Below are 13,125 nucleotides of genomic sequence, written 5' to 3' on the forward strand. Positions count from 1 at the left end.
CGCCTCCCTGTTCCTTGACACTGCAGGGTTTGGGGCTCCATTTAGGTCCACACAACTCCTGTTCTTTCAGTTGTAGGATTGTCCGAAAAACTATAGTGCTCCGATATACTGACGACCTGGGTTGGGGAGACTTCTGTAAAGGGCAGAGAGTAAGCATTTTGCATTTGGCGGAGTTCAGAGGTAAAACTGGGACCATTATGTAGGTACTTACCTAACGAGAGAGGAAAATTACCACAAATCTTTTACCATTGCAACTAAAAATATAATACTTGCATACAACTCTTTATAGTATAGGTGTATTAATAAGAAGAATGGAATTCTTTTGGGAGAATAACATTTTACTTAATTGGGATTCAAAGTTAGTATTCTCTATCATCGAAATTGGTTGCATATGTTCATCTTTTGATCTATAGTGATGGTTTATGGAGTTCATCTTTACAAATGCCTCTTCACGCAGAGAGTGGCAAATACCGATATCAATCTATGAGCTAGATACTTCTAAATATTGTTAGCAGTCCACACGCATATGATTTTAATTGAGCATATTCATATCTTAGAAGGCATTTGTAGAATTCTACTAGATTCTTGTCTTGATATTTGCCTTTTAGCATGTTCTATTGCAGATGAATCACTTCCAATTGAAGTGTATGTGGAAGCTCCTCATCTGCACAAATAAGTGGGTTTGAAATACGGAAATGTCCTTTGTACTGGCATGGAAGTCTGAAGAAAGCTGCTGGATCTAAAGTCTGAGCTTGTATTCACTTTCACTGCAAATTTGTGTGGGCATAGGGATCTCACTTCTGATTTTAACTTTTGTCAGCACGGGAAACATATAGAGTAGCCTGCATTACTTTGATTCAAACACTGTCAGTTGTCATTGAAATGACTTTACCACAGTGTAAGTTTTGTAATAAGCATTGCTTGCCTTGTGATTTCAGGTTGAATTCATTAAGAGATATTATCAAGCGTACAACAAAAGCTAATCTCCAAAGTCATTCAGTGTTCAATAGTAAGACTTGAGGGAGATTTTCTCAGTCAAAAGTAATTCAATCTCCACCTCGAGCCGAAAAATCATACACACACACCACACAGGCCACACAAACACACACACACACACACACACACCCCTTGACCGCTGTGGAGCCATAGAATTGCTGTGTGGTACAGCAAATCAGGATATCCAGCTTTTATTTCTGACAAAATGTCACAGAACTCGGGGGTTAAGTTCATGCGAGTGAATGAAGTTCCCCATGGGCACTATTGGTTCAATAACACATGAGGGAGTCAAACACTGTCTGCAGTGTGACTGCCAATAAATAATATAATGAATAATCATAAGAGTTAAATACCTTACTTATCTTCACAAGTTTTGTGTACTTGTTCACTAACCCTTGTTCTGCTGCATGCATATTTTTATCACCATCAGTTGTAACACATCTTAGCAGATTGCACTTCAGGTTACAGCAGTTACTGTTTTTTTCAACTTCTTTAAAAGTGTTCTCCCCAGACTAGTTCCATGCAGACTGTTCATAGATACCGATTCTTGAGCCACGTCAAACTCAGCAGTTACCAACCTCTGAGTCCTGGTCTGCTCAGTCCTGTTACTGCCAATTACTAGGGCAACAAGTATGAAATTTCTGAGATGCTTGGTTAGTGCAAGTCTTACCAGGACAATCTCAGGCAGGTCTCGGGACTCAGAGTTCTCCCAAGGTACGTAAAAATACTAATTGGCTATCTGACTACATCTCTCAAATCTCTTGAGGGAAGTCCATAGCTCTGCTACTTGGCATCCCGTGGGTGAGCTCGTTAGGAAGATGCCAATGCAAAACTGTGCCTATGAAATGTTGGCGATTATTTTGACTAGCCATTTCTGAGCTGAGTCACTAGTGGCTGATACACACATGAGAGACAGGGGAACCAATGCAGGGTCTGATGCTAAAACAGTGCCTTAGTCCACGCAATGAAAGGTGATCTGTCGTTTGGAGTGCACACTGCCTCTAAGTGCCGTACTTCTCACTCCATGTTAATAATAAACCACTACAGACTAGAGTCAAATCTCTGTGACACTCAATATGGATTGGACACAGAGCAGTTCAAGGAGCTCAGACAAACCATCGTCGAAATACTTCATAATAAATGTCCACTTTTGAAAAGCACAGGCATATGTAGGCCTTTGTAGTGGCTTCTGCAACTTCTCTCTGTGATCTTTTACTATCTTCAAGTCTAGTTAGCAAGGATATGTATTTTATTCATAAGTAAGCATTTTATTCATGAATTCACTACTTCCAATTCATCAGGAAGTTTCCCTACCTCTTATGATCAGAGATGAGAAGCCTGGAAATAGTTCTATGGACCTGTTAGGAAAAATCTAGTCCAATGCACTCTGCCCTTCCTAAAACTCATACAGAAAGAGAAACATAATGTAGAGAAAAAACAGCAGTGACTCCTCAAGTAAGCAACAAGCTAGCAATATTCATAACATCTGTTTACTCGAGAAGCTGCAGGACATACCCTGTAGATACAAGTCATTCATCATTGTTCACCAGGCATCTACTGATCGCCCACTACAGGAGTTGTGCTGGTTCCCCTCACAGATTTCTAAGACCCATGGCTTGTCTTAGTTCATGGTCTAGAGCAAAGACAGGCACTTGGGCAATGATGCCACGGGTGTCAAGCACTAAACAGGGATGAGCACAAAGTGTTATGGGTGCACGGGAAAGAGAATGATTGGCTGGGGGTCAGGGAGAGGAGGGAAGTGGGTTGGTGCCTGGAAGTGTGATCAACAGGTGGCATTTCACATGGATTTTGAAGGTATTTATTTCAGCAATGAAGGATGACAGGGACAGGGAAAAGAGGAGTGTAACTTCAGGCAAAGGAAGCAGCATGAACAGTGAAAGGGATATGTGTGTGTGTGTGTGTGTGTGTGTGTGTGTGTGTGTGTTCGTGTGTGTGTGTGTGTGTGTGTCTGTGTGTGTGTGCACCTTTCCAAAGAATGAAATGGCTCCAGCATGTGCAGAGCAGCAGATGGGCCTGGAAAGCTGATTGAGGCCATAATAACTACTGAGAATAATTGTTACTACTAGGAGTTAGTACTAAGAAGGCCTTCCTCCTCCTATATGAACACATCTTACTCTGCGCCAGCATTCCCCTCCGCACTCACTTAGCACAGTGGCCTCCCATCCTCTTTACCTCCTGCCCAAACTGATCACCGTTATTCATTAAATCATGTGTTCACACATGTACCAAATTTCTTCAGCACCTTCTGGTGTACCCATGCTGCATCCCACTGGAATCGTCATTTGTACCTGTTCTTATCTGACACATGAAACCCAAAGGTGGCAGAATGGTCTCTGGTCCCCATCCCAGTGCCTCCCTGACCATCACTCGTGTGCATCTCTGAAGGAGATGGCTAAGACCCCTGGACGCCAGGCCCTCCCAGCTGCACCCAGTGCCTGTGCTCTGATAGACTTGCCAAGACTCTATTAATGCTCAGTCATATCCTCTCCAGTTGCCCCCTGCACTTATCAGCAGAGCTGAAACACAGCATGATGACTGCTATCAATCATGAAGTCTCTGGTAAAGAAGTATGTGCTTAGGGCCTTTTGTTTGTGCAGGGATGCAGGATTGGGCTCTGGACTTGCATGGGGAAAGCAGTCATGCCAATGAAACACTATGCCTGTGAAGTGATAGGAATGAAGAGGACCCTGGGGGAGGTTTTGCAGTGGAAGCAAGCTTTATCCTTAGGTGGCTGGAGTTGGCTCCAAGTCCCTGGATGGGAGAATTCACTGGCACCAGCAAAGAAAGGAGAGAGGAAAAAGCTGAGCCAGGTGTGCCTTCGGGAAATACCAGAAGCAAAACTGAGGGAGTGTCTCCTCCCAGCTCCAACACTGAGGCCCTCTTCATGGCAAGTCTGTGGCCCAGAAGTCCTTGAGACAATCTTCAGGACCTCAGTTGTTTGCCTGAGCCTTCCCAGGGGATGCAAAGCCATCCAGGGATCACACGGCCTATCTCTGGTGTGCAGTTGGTTCCCAGCCTCCATCTCCAGCCATCCACCCGTGACATCTGAACTCCAAGCTGGGAAGTTGGTACAAGCAAGGATGTCAGATTTCCTTAGGAAAAGGTGCTCTTTTCTCACCACCCGCCCCACTCTGTCAGTCAACCAAAGTGGCCAAGTCCTTTCTCTTTGTAGACCTGTCATCAGGGTCAGGGTGGGATAGAGGGAAGGACCCAAGGCCACAACAACCAGAAGAGGTTTGGTTTACTGTTTGGCATGCAGGGGGGTCCTCCCCAAAGACCAGCCCAGAGCTTTTCTTTATAGCCGGACCTCACCACCTGCTTACTCACCGCCTCCAGGAAGCTTTCCTTCCTGTATCTTCTCCCCCTCCGCATGCGCCCCCCAAAGGCTTTCCTGAAATACAGTGATATGTGTGACATTGTTCAGGTCCCCTACAAAAGCACAGGCCTTTGATGGGGAGTGCCCAGACCTCCCTCAAGTTTGTACCACCCATGGTGTCTTTGCACAGGTAGGCGCTTGTGAACGGAATCACGACGGCTTTGGCGTCACTGTCATGATCAGTGGTGTTTCTCTTCTGCCTGCCTAGGGCTTGACTGGCTGCAAGGGGCCTTCTCGACCCTCTTCCTCTCTCTCTTTGGGTGCTCTCCATGACCTCCTGTGAGGTTTCTGCTCTCATGGCCAGGTGGGATGCTGGGTACAAGGAGGGCCTGCACCCGCCAGGTGAGACACTGCCCCGCCCCCACCCTCCACAGAGAGTGACTTGATCTGCCACTGGCCTCCTACTCCACCGTGTCACAGTCAGTCTGGGCTGTGGGTGCTCACTGAACAGAAGCACCCACACAGGAGAGCCATCTCCCTACAGGAGCCAAAAGCCCCAGGGTAAAGGGTACAGGGTGCTCAAGCTCAGCACCTCCTGTGGGTTGTGGCAGCCACAGGTGGGGCAGGGGACCATCAGGAGTGCTGACCTCTGGAGACTTGGCCTGGCCTCCGTGTCTGCAGCGGGTCACTGCACAGGCCTGTGACCTGGAGCCCAGCCCCTGGCAGTGGGGTGGAGTCAGGGCTCCACCCTACCTGCTGAGCAGACACTGCAGCCCTGCCGGGCCCTGGTCCTGGGTGAGCTGGCACCACCAAAGGCCCCTTTCCATTCGTAGGCTGGCCTAGCTTGTGGGGTTTAGGCATTTTCCTCTCGGCCCAGTAGTCCTCCCTAATCCAAAGCTTGGTTATTATTCTTGCTGACGTGAACATCCTCATGGACCACCTATGCCACCCCCTGGACTTTCTCTTCTGTGATTTCCTCGTCTACTCTTTTCTACATCAGGGACATGATTCTACACTAGCCCTCTCCATCCCCATACACTGCACCATTTTGAAAACTTACACTCTGGTGCTACAGTTCTTTAGTCCCATCAGATTACTTGTCCAATCCATTGACCCCACCACTTTCTCACTCTTCATCTTCCCACTGTTTTCTCCATTTGCCTCCTTACCCAGTTTAGAGTTCATCCACTGTCATTATAACCACGCTGTGGTAGGCAGTAGAGTAGCCACTCCTTCCCCAAAGGATGTCCACATTCGAAATCCTGGAACCCCATGAATGTATTAAGTTACAAGGAAAAGGAGAATTAGGGTTGCAGATGGAATTAGGATTGCTAATCAGCTGACCTCAGGTAGGGAGATTATCCTGGTTTATCCAGATGAGCCCCGTGCAATCATGGAGGTCCTTGAAAGGCGAAGAAGGAGTTGGGAGAGGGAACCAGAGAGATGGTAACATGGTAACATGAAAAAGACTTGTTCCAATGTTGCTGGTTCTGAAGATGGAGACTGGGTCTATGGACCAATGAATGCAGGAAGCCTCTAGAAACTAGAGAAGACGAGGAAATTGATTCTCTCCCCCAAGTGTCACTAAGGAAGGCAGAGCTTCTGACATCTTGAGTTCAGCCCTGTCAGACCTTGGACATATGGCCTCCAGAACTGTGAGATAATGAATTTGTGCTGTTTGTAAGCCACTAAGTTTGTGGTAATTTGTTACAGCAGCAAAAGGAAACCAATACACACCCCCTTGTTGAAGTCACTCCACTCCCTTCTTCCTCTCCACCATCTATCATATCCACTAGGCAAAGCCCCAACCAGTGTTTGAACCACACAGTGTTCCTTTTCCTTGTCCATAACTGAAGAAGCCGGAAATACTGAAAATGGTCTGACTGAGTTCCCAACAAATCTGTGATCACAAGCACGCTCAAGACTGCCTGGCAACCTCATTACTCTTCGTCTCCACCTCACATCTTTAACAGCTTCTGTTCAACACCCAATTCTTGGCTTCCTCACTTCCTATAATCTGCCATCTACCCTACCTCAGCCACTCACTGCCAGCACTGTGTCCGGGGTGCCAAACCCTTCTCAATGAAAATCTATATCACTTCCAAAAGTCCCAATTTCAAGCATTCCACACTCTGACCACCACCTCTTGTTTTTTTATTAAGTTCTCATTGATACACACTTTTACAAAGGTTTCACAAGAAAAACTATGTGGTACTACATTCCTGCATACTATCGAGTCCTCCACCTCCATACCCCATTGCAGTTATAGCCCATCAGTGTAGTAGGATGCCACAGAGTCACTACTTGTCTTCTATGTGCTACACTGTCTTCCCCATGATCTCCCACACACCATGTGTACTCATCATAATACCCCTCAATAACACTCTCCTTCCCTCCCTCTCTTCCCACCCTCCCCTTTTGGTAACCACTAGTCCCTTCTTAGAGTCTGTGAGTCTGCTGCTGTTTTGTTACTTGAGTTTTGCTTCGTTGTTATACTCCACAAATGAGGGAAATCATTTGGTACTTGTCTTTCTCCACCCGGCTTATGTCACTGAGCATAATCCCCTCTAGCACCATCCATGTTGTTGCAAATGGTAGGATTTGTTTCTTTATTATGGCTGAATAGTATTGCATTGTGTATATGTACCACCTCTTCTTTATCCATTCATCTACTGATGGACACTTAGGTTGCTTCCATATCTTGGATAATATAAATACTGCAGCAATAAACATAGAGGTGCATATGACTTTCATTTTTTAAAAATTTTGGTGTCATTAATCTACAGTTACATGAGTGACATTATGGTTACTAGACTACCCCCATCATCAAGGCCCCACCACATACCCCATTACAGTCACTGTCCATCAGCGTAGTAAGATGCTGTAAAATCACTACTTGTCTTCTCTGTGCTATACTGCCTTCCTCATGCCCCCCCCACTATATTATGTATGCTAATCGTAATGCCCTTTACCCACCCACCCCCCTTATCCCTCCCTTACCACCCATCCTCCCTAGTCCCTTTACCTTTGGTAACTGTTAGTCCATTCTTGGGTTCTGTCAGTCTGCTGCTGTTTTGTTCCTTCAGTGTTTTTCTTGTTCTTCTACTTCACATATGAGATAAATCATTTGATACTTGTCTTTCTCCGCCTGGCTTATTTCACTGAGCATAATACCCTCTAGCTCCATCCATGTTGTTGCAAATGGTAGGATTTGTTTTCTTCTTCTGGCTGAATAATATTCCCTTGTGTATATGTACCACATCTTCTTTATCCATTCGTCTACTGATGGACATTTAGGTTGCTTCCATTTCTTGGCTATTGTAAACAGTGCTGTGATAAACATACGGGTGCATATGTCTTTTTCAAACTGGGATCCTGCATTCTTAGGGTAAATTCCTAGAAGTGGAATTCCTGTTGTCAAATGGTATTTCTATTTTGAGTTTTTTGAGGAACCTCCAAACTGCTTTCCACAATGGTTAAACTAATTTACATTCCCAACAGCAGTGTAGGAGGGTTCCCCTTTCTCCACATCCTTGCCAACATTTGTTGTTGTTTGTCTTTTGGATGGTGGCTATCCTTACTTGTGTGAGGTGATATCTCATTGTGGTTTTAATTTGCATTTCTCTGATGATTAGTGATGTGGAGCATCATTCATGTGCCTGTTGGCCATCTGAATTTCTTCTTTGGAGAAGTGTCTGTTCACATCCTCTGCCCCTTTTTTAGTTGGATTATTTGCTTTTTGTTTGTTGAGATGTGTGAGATCTTTATATATTTTGCATGTCAATTCTTTATCGGATATGTCATTTATGAATATATTCTCCCATACTGTAGGATGTCTTTTTGTTCTATTGATGATGTCCTTTGCTGTGCAGAAGCTTTTCAGCTTCATATAGTCCCACTTGTTCATTTTTGCTTTTGTTTCCCTTGCCCCGGGGGATATGTTCATGAAGAATTTGCTCATGTTTATGTCCAAGAGGTTCTTGCCTATGTTTTTTTCTAAGATCATGACTTACATTCAGGTCTTTGATCCATTTTGAGTTTACTTTTGTGTATGGGGTTGGGCAATGATCCAGTTTCATTTTCTGACATGTAGGTGTCCAGTTTTGCGAACACCAGCTGTTGAAGAGGCTGTCATTTCCCCATTGTATATCCATGGCTCCTTTATCGTATATTAATTGACCACCTATGTTTTTAATTAATGTCTGGACTCTCTATTCTGTTCCTCTGGTCTGTGGGTCTGTTCTTGTGCCAGTACCAAATTGTCTTGATTACTGTGGCTTTGTAGTTCAGCTTGAAGTTGGGAAGCGAGATTCCCCCTGCTTTATTCTTCCTTCTCAGGACTGCTTTGGCTCTTTGGGGTCTTTTGTGGTTCCATATGAATTTTAGAACTATTTGTTCCAGTTTGTTGAAGAATGCTGTTGGTATTTTGATAGAGATTGCATTAAATCTGTAGATTGCTTGAGGCAGGATGGCCATTTTGACAATGTTAATTCTTCCTAGCCAACAACATGGGATGAATTTCCATTTCTTACTCTCCTCTTTAATTTCTCTTAGGAGTGTCTTGTAATTTTCAGGGTATAGGTCTTTCACTTCCTTGGTTAGGTTTATTCCTGGGTATTTTATTCTTTTTGCTGCAATTGTGAATGGAATTGTTTTCCTGATTTCTCTTTCTGCTAGCTCATCATTAGTGTAAAGGAAAGCAACAGATTTCTGTGTGTTAATTTTGTATCCTGCATCTTTGCTGAATTCAGATATTTCTAGTAGTTTTGGAGTGGAGTCTTTAGGGTTTTTTATGTACAATATCATGTCATCTGCAAATAGTGACATTCTGACTTGTTCTTTACCAATCTGGATGCTTTGTATTTCTTTGATTTGTCTGACTGCCATGGCTAGGACCTCCAGTACTATGTTGAATAGAAATGGGAGAGTGGGCATACTTGTCTTGTTCCCAATCTTAAAGGAAAAGCTTTCAGCTTCTCGCTGTTAGGTATAATGTTAGCTGTGGGTTTATCATATATGGCCTTTATTATGTTGAAGTACTTGCCCTCTCTACCCATTTTTTGAGAGTTTTTATCATGAATGGATGTTGAATTTTGTCAAATGCTTTTTCAGCATCTATAGAGATGATCCTGTGGTTTTTCTCTTTCTTTTCGTTGATGTGGTGCATGAAGTTGATGGATTTTTGAATGTTGTAACATCCTTGCATCTGTTGAATAAATCCTACTTGATCATGATGGGTGATCTTTTTGGTGTATTTTTGAATTTGGTTTGCTAATGTTTTGTTGAGTATTTTTGCTTCTATGTTCATCAGGGATATTGGTCTGTAATTTTCTTTCTTTGGGTGTCTCTGCCTGGTTTTGGTATTAGAGTGATGCTGGCCTCATAGAATGAGTTGGAAAGTATTCCCTCTTCTACTCTTTGGAAAACTTTAAGGAGGATGAGTATTAGGTCTTCACTAAATGTTTGATAAAATTCAGCAGTGAATCAAAATAGAAATACCATTTGACCCAGGAACTCCACTTCTAGGAATTTACCCTAAGAATGCAGCACTCCAGTTTGAAAAAGACAGATGCACCCCTATGTTTATCTCTGCACTATTTACAATAGCCAAGATATGGAAGCAACCTAAATGTCCATCAGTAGATGAATGGATAAAGAAGATGTGGTACATATACACAATGGAATATTACTCAGCCATAAGAAAAAAACAGATCCTACCATTCACAACAACATGGATGGAGCTAGAGGGTATTATGCTCAGTGAAATAAGCCAGGCGGAGAAAGACAAGTACCAAATGATTTCACTCATATGTGGAGTATAAGAACAAAGGAAAACTGAAGGAACAAAACAGTAGCAGAATCACAGAACCCAAGAATGGACTAATAGTTACCAAAGGGAAAGGGACTGGGGAGGATGGGTGGGAAGGGAGGGATAAGGGCGGGGAAAAAGAAAGAGGGCATTATGATTAGCATGTATAGTGCGTGGGGGGCACGGGGAGGGCTGTGCAATACAGAGAAGACAAGTAGTGATTTTACAGTATCTTACTACACAGATGGACAGTGACTGTGAAGGGGTATGGGGGGGCACTTGGTGAAGGGGGAACCTGGTAAACATAATGTTCTTTCTGTAATTGTAGATTAATGATACAAAAAAAAATTCAGCGGTGAAGCCATCTGGTCCATGAATTTTGTTCTTAGGTAGGTTTTTGATTACCAGTTCGATTTTGTTGCTGGTAATTGGTCTGTTCAGATTTTCTGTTTCTTTCTGGGTCAGCCTTGGAAGGTTGTATTTTTCTAGAAAGTTGTCCATTTCTTCTAGGTTATCCAGTTTTTTAGTGTATACTTTTTCATAGTATTCTCTAAAAATTTTCTGTACTTCTGTGGTGTCTGTAGTGATTTTTCCTTTCTGATTTCTGATTCTGTTTATGTGAGTAGACTCTTTCTTTTCTTCTTCATAACTCTGGCTAGGGGTTTATCTATTTTGTTTATTTTCTTGAAGAACCACCTTTGCTTTCATTGATTCTTTCTATTTTATTCTTCTCAATTTTATTTATTTATGCTCTCATCTTTAGTATGTGCCTCCTTCTACTGACTTTGGGCCTCATTTGTTCTTCTTATTCTGTTTCATTAATTGTGATTTCAGACTGCTCCTATGGGATTGTTCTTCTTTCCTGAGGTAGGCCTGTATTGCTATATACTTCCCTCTTAGCACTGCCTTCGCTGCATCCCACAGATTTTGTGGTGTTGAGTTATTGCTGTCATTAGTCTCCATATATTGCTTGATCTCTGTTTTTTATTTGGTCCTTGATCTATTGGTCATTTAGGAGCATGTTGTGAAGCTTCCACATGTTTGTTGGATTTTTCATTTTATTTGTGCAATTTATTTCTACTTTCATACCTTTGTGCTCTGAGAAACTGGTTGGTACAATTTCAATCTTTTTGAATTTTGATTACCATCTTTAATCTCCTTGATTTTAAGATTTAAAAAAATATCCAAAGATTTTTGGTGGTTTCAACAACTATAAGAAACCAAAGCATACTGCATGCTATTCTGTCACGCTTTGAAAGAGGCAGGTGGACTGGGTGACTTAAAACTGTATTTTGTAGATAAGGAAACTTCATAAACTTACTTGCCCAGAGCCACACAATGAACTAGTGCTGGAGCCTGAAGGAGAACCCAGACCCACCACACATGCCTTGCACTCTACTGGGTCACCATCACATTGCCCAAATGATGGAGAGTGTTATTCCCCAGTGCACTACCCCTACTCTTGCCAAATACTGGGAGGGTGACCCCTGGTGCTCCTGCCTTTCCTTCTACCTCCCCTCAGTGGTTACTAACAGCAACATTCCCCAAGGGCAAGACGTGCTTTTTTCATCTGGTCTTTGACCACCTTGCTTTGTGTAGGAACCCCTAGAGAAAGGATTGACAGTGGTATCAAGATTCCATTCCCTTCTGTTCCCTCCCCTTCCCTCCCTTTCCCTTCCCTTCCCTTCCATCCCGTCCCATCCCCTCCCCCCGGTCACACCCTAAACGTTGTCTTAGAAATAGGGAGATGGGTGTGGCAGTGGGGCCCCCATCATTGGCAAACACAAGGGTGCCTCTTTGGCTTCTGAGGTGGCCTGCGTACTGCTGCTGCTGAACAGGCCTCCTGTCCTTTCCACCCGCCCATCTCACCCTGTGGCAGCAGACCCTCAGGTGCAGCTTTGGAGAACCTGCATACCAGAATTATGGAGTGCTTTTACACGTGAGCGTTCCTTTCTCCATCTGTGCCGGCATCTGTGACTACCAGAAGTTGATCTTGGAATGTGTCTAAGCAGGTAAGTGGAACAAAAATTCCAAGAAACCTGCCATTTTGGCATTGCCCACCTTAACTGGATTATTGAGATTGTGTCTTTTTGGGGGGCTGGCATAGGGGACTCAGAAATACTGAGAGGTGGAAGATTCAGGCTATGACATAGGACATGACAATGTACAGTGGTCTGTCTATATAGCCTTTGCAAGGGAAGTGCAGTGGACAGACACCCCAGCCACAGACCTTCATAGACCTTCCTTCCTCTCCCTTCCTCTCCTCTCCTCCCCAATGAAATTGACTTAGAGTTTAGGCACTGTTACTTCTTCTTCCCAAAGTTCCTCACCAGGTGCTACAGGTAAAATCCAGCACAGGTGTCTGGAAAGAGGCCAACAAAGACAAGCAATGGGAAAAGCGCTCAAAATATATATGAAACTACCTTGACTGTCACTTTGAAAGTGCTAAGATGGTTTGACAGCCGTGTTAATAATAAGCAGAACCTCACTGCTCTCACTTTCCAATATGTTATAGGCAAATACTTCTGGGTTGCCAGGATTAAGCTATACTTTTGTTTTCAGTAGTTATATTTTCTGACATTTTGAGCCCAGTATTTCTATTGATATTTGAGAAGAACTGTGGATAATTCAGCATACGGTTATGGGTCTCATGTTCATTTAAATAAGGTATTTCAGTAAGCTTGCTATCTCCTTTAGTGTGATGTGATTGAATTCAGTGTCTGAGGTTTTCCCAGGATAATGAGAAGGAAGATAATTGGAAAGTTGGACTCGTTAAACAGAAGTTGGATCTACTCTGTTACAGAAGACCACATGTCTTGCCAGCAGTCAAGCCTAGTCACACAACTCCTGCCACAGAGGCTGTATTGTAACGGGCAACATTTCTTTTACTCTAGGAAGTTATGGTTTCAAGATTCTATACAACTACCTCCGTGGCCCATATCAGTCCACCTCACCTGCTGTTTTCATGGGCCAGAGCTGGGCT

At 43.6% G+C, this 13,125-nt stretch overlaps 1 protein-coding gene across 2 annotated transcripts in view; it reads left to right on the forward strand.

Moving 5' to 3' along the window:
- PAK3 (p21 (RAC1) activated kinase 3) overlaps nucleotides 1–13,125 on the forward strand; it is a 313,135-nt gene that overhangs the window by 105,432 nt on the left and 194,578 nt on the right. The window lies entirely within an intron of this gene.

The sequence above is a fragment of the Manis pentadactyla genome, chromosome X (assembly GCF_030020395.1).
Source record: "Manis pentadactyla isolate mManPen7 chromosome X, mManPen7.hap1, whole genome shotgun sequence".
Taxonomy (NCBI): Eukaryota; Metazoa; Chordata; class Mammalia; order Pholidota; family Manidae; genus Manis; species Manis pentadactyla.